Here is a 4,741-nt window from a genome sequence, read left to right on the forward strand (position 1 = left end):
CCGCTGGCAGAGGGTAGGCTCCGCCCCGTGCATCTCCATTGGCTCTGACGGAGCAAGCCTCCGCTGATTGGGGGAGTTAAGGGAGCCAGGCTCTGTTGCTAAGGGAGCCGAGGCGGGCGGCAAGGCATCGTGCGCCGCGTGATGATGGGCACTCGTGGGGGGGGGGGCGGTTAGGATGGGGACATGGATGGGGGGGGGAGAGCGCGGAGTGGGCAGCGAGCGGGGAGCCAAATGTGGGCAGAGACCACCAAAAGGCAGCGGGTGGCGAGGAGGTCCTCCTTATAAATAATAGGCGGAACGGAAACCTCGCTTAAGCTCAGCTTATGTGCCAGCTTTACTTGGGGTCCCTTGAGTTGTGGAAGGCGCTTCCCGAGCCGCTCCAGAACATCAAGGCGTCACAGAACTTAGCACGCGCCTTTCTTCCGCGCGGTTTTGATCCGGCAACCTGTCCAGCTTTGGGCGACGGCCGTCCTGGTTGTCGTGCGTTAAAGGACTTTCTCCACAACGAGCTTGTGGTGGGTCTTCTCTCAGCAACACGGGAGGAGCAGCATCATACCATACTCTGTATGGCGGTCGCTAGCATGGACTGCCGTGGGCCGGTTTGGGTTCCTCACCATATGCCTTTCTTGTTGGTTAGGAATCACACCGTCTGTGCAGCACAGACCTCCAGTATCTTTACACAGACGTAAAGGCCGACGGTCCCTGAGCAACAAGGGTTTGTGGGGTGGGATGGAGATTGGACACTGGTTCAACCCACCTAACAAGGTTGTGAAAAGCAGCGTATTTTATTTGCGACAAGATCGCTTCCGTTTAACAGTAGGAGAACCAGTTCTTTTTTTCCTTCTTTTTTATAAAAGGTAACCATAGACAGGAACCGCTTGTCACATTTGGCCGCCTGAGGCAAAATGTGAAGGTGCTGCACTGCACATGTGCCACCCACCTACCCACCCTTGCTGCCTCTGCTGAAGCCTCACTGGGGTTGCAAGGCTGTGGTTTTGGGGTTTTCTGGCAAGATTTCGCAAGGCAGCCTACGGAGGTGCCCCTTGGATTCTGCCACCTGAGGCAGTTTTCTCAGTCTGGCTTATGGATGGGCTGGCCCTCACAGCTGGTTCCCAATAAAAATAACCACACTTATAAACTCCTCTCGCTTATGGGATGTTCCTGCTGGAGGAAAGGGGATTTTGTAGATGCCTCCTATGCCCCTTGAAAATCAGGTGGAAGATGGTGCAGGGGACTGTGAAGGGAACTGGTGAAAAATTATCCGTCTGGAGTCTCCACTGGATTGTGTTTCCTTCCACAAATGGAAGAAGAATTTCTGTTTGCAGAAGAGTAACGCTAGATTTTACCCAAAATGTTATCCCACTCCTGACCCCCTTTAAGCACCTGTACCTAGTTCAACTGATGACTGAGTGGCTAAAAGGTTTGGCAAGGGTTAAAACTTGTTTAAGAATGACAGTGATGACTCAAGGTAATTACTAATAACTTCCTTAATTCTTATGTAACAAGAATAACCATGTAATTTAATTAATTACATTGATCATTAACTTCCCATTACATTTGACCTTCATACAGCTTGCATAAACTCATTTGCAAATCTAGCCTTTTGCCTAAAGGGTTTGCTTATTTAAGGAAAGTGTTCATTTTAAGTGGCCAAAGCTTCTGAAATCAAAATCATTGTTCTTATCCATCTTGTGCATTTCATAGGTGCATAACCTAGGCTTTGAATTAGTAGCACAAAAAGCTTCCACGTGTGTGATTAGTGTAGAATTGTTATGCCCTGCTTCAGTTACTTCCACACAACACCATCATCCAGCTATTGGCATTCTTTATTTTCCTGGTGACCCTTCTGCCTTTTGTTGAGACACTTCCAGGCTGTCACTATTTTTTTGTGAGATTTAATCACATACTGGTTTGATGCTGGTTATGCAGCAAACCTGCTTCCCCCTAGTTGTTTTTTTTAATAAGGTACACAACAGGAAAATGCACTGGAAATTGTGGGATAATAATTGTTTGATGCAACCTTCTCACAAACAAATAAGAAAGAACGCTCAGTAAATAGTCAATATCACCTAACCTCCCCACAAACTCTGTGCAAGCACAGCAGGATCAATAAACAAGTTATCTGGAAGTTATCGTAAAGTCTTTCTGCCCCCCCCCCCGAAAAATGAAAGTGTTTAAATACAGCAATGGTCTTAGTCACGACTCCATTTTTTTCTAGTCTGAACTATATAATGCATTAAGCTGAAGCTTTTAATGTCAAAGTTTTTCAGACTGACAGAATAAAACGAATGTATTTCATTTATTTTACATCAGCTGAATCCCCCCCCTCCAAATTCCACATAATACTATGTGCACCTCTTTTGTTCTTGATGTACTGTTTTATTATTGGTATCCATGCTCTGATCCTATTGCAAACGATGCTTTGGTCCAGATATGCTGTGGAGGTGTATGAATTACATCCTTCCTGAAGCCATCTAAATAAGCCAGCTGTAATAGAGATGTCATCTCTGAAATAACAGCAGCTGCAAAAGATCATTGCTGGTGTATTTGCCAAGTGACAGGCTCTCTGACAATTAACGTAGTTGTGCTGTGCCACCTAATTAATCACATTCATGGAATGAGACAGTACTGCACAGTTCCAAATTGCTAGCATTTTGTGCTAATATTAAACATCTGAAAGGTCAGCCGGGTAAAAGGGGCCAAAGCAAATACACCCCCTCTCCTAACAACACATATAATAAAGAACTCAGTATGTACAACAGCAGTACAATGCGCCCAGCATTTGTAGAGAACTGTAAGAGTCAACAATGAGTTGCTGTAGCACATTTTGGACTGTGCTAATAGAAACATCCACGACCCCAAAAGTCATATTATATCTCTGCTCAGCAGTGGCAAAGAACATATTTGCAATACTGTATTTAGTTCAGTAAAGGTTCAGAGTTCCATAAGGCTGCAGACAAGCAGGGGAAATGATTCTGTGAGAAGCTACAAGGGGAAGAATGGATAAACAGAACAAAGTTGTCTGGGGAACAGCTGAAGCAACTGGGCATATTTATTTAAGGAGGAAAGAGGAGATTAGATTGCTTGACAGTTGTCAAATATTTGAAGGGATGTCAAAAGGGAGAGGGACAGCATTTGTGCTCCTCTGCAAAATGCGAAACAAAAAAGGGAAAAAGAGGGGGTTCATTTACATTAGGAAACGTTAGGAACAAAGGGTAGCTCAGCGATGGAATGGATTGCCAGAAAGGTTGCAGAGACTTTTCCTTGAACATAGTCAAATGAAGCCACTGCCCCACACTACCCCGTGTGAGGGTTTACTAATGGGTAAAAAGGCTATCCTGTTAGACAATGTAAATTAAAAGTGATGTAAACTGATGCTGGATAGCTTGGATTTGTGTTGTTGATTCGTTTTTTGATACCTGTTTTATACATTTTGATTTCTCTATTGGTTTGTGCATTTTGATCAATTGTTACGTACTGCCATGAGAGCCTTTGGGTCGGAGGGCAAAATACAAATTTTAATAATAAAGAAATAATAGCAGGTCTTTCATTTTGTCAGGCTTGTACACAGGAACATAGGAAGCTCAAGTCCATAGGTTCATCTAGCTGAGTATTGATTGACAGGCAGCAGCTCTCCTTTCAGGCAGGCAGTCTCTCCCAGTCCTACCTGGGGATTGAACTTGGGACCATCTGCATGCAAGGCAGGTGCTCTTAACACTGATCTACTCCCCTTGTACATTATTAGCATTCTGAAGTGGGCCCTGCAACAAAAATGTTGCAGAATGTCCTTGCTTTCTAATTGGTGCCCCCATTCAGGGAGCCATCTTATGTCCTCCCCTAGAGTACTATAAGCTATAAAGGGCTCAAGCAGGCAGGTTTCCTCTGCCCCTAAGCAGTTTACTATTCCCACCCCCCATTTGACACTCAGCATTCTATGGCTTCTGGAGACCACTAAGTCTATATTTGACCATTGGGGAAGGTGAAGACGTGTGCCCTCTTGTGGGGTGGGGGGTTGTTGTTTCAAAATATTCAGCCGTACATGCTGTCACCTCATTTTGGTTCTTGTTAGCATTCAGCCACCTAGTTTGCTGATAAAAACTAGGAGTACAGTCCCGGCACTATGTTCATTCTTATTGGCAGAACAGCCTTGAGATTTGAGCAGCATGTATACTTTTGATCCAAGCTCCCTGCCTGCATTCTTGCCGCTTGGTACTGCAAGGCCAACTGGGGGCTGATTCTCAAAAATCCTCAGATGAATCCTTCTGCAAAGCAGATCATTTTCAGCTCTAATCTTCAAAGCTTCCGCCCCCACCTATCCATCTGTGTGTCTCTCTCATCACACCCCATCTCAGCTCAAAAAGATTTTAAGATCTTTCTGTTCTCTTGGTCTTTTGCATAGGTCATGCTCTGTGACAGATGAACACAGTTCAGTTGTGGAACTGCTAGTTTTGTGTCATTAGTTAGTGGTATGCTGTGAGCTTCTTGTGTTTGGAGACACAATTTCTTCTCAATAATTACTCGTTTGTTTCATAGTACCGAGAGCATCATTTCTGTTTTTAGATTTATTGCATGTGATTCTTCCCCCAAGATACCAGAGTATGCTGTAATGGACAGAAGGCAAATATATTTAATTTATCTTGTCTCAAAGGGTTAGAACATTGACAAACTACTGTCACCTATTTCAGCAGCCATGCATCCTACATTACGGAGGATAATTCTATATCTGGAAGAGTCCTCCATT

The sequence above is a fragment of the Zootoca vivipara genome, chromosome 2 (assembly GCF_963506605.1).
Source record: "Zootoca vivipara chromosome 2, rZooViv1.1, whole genome shotgun sequence".
Taxonomy (NCBI): Eukaryota; Metazoa; Chordata; class Lepidosauria; order Squamata; family Lacertidae; genus Zootoca; species Zootoca vivipara.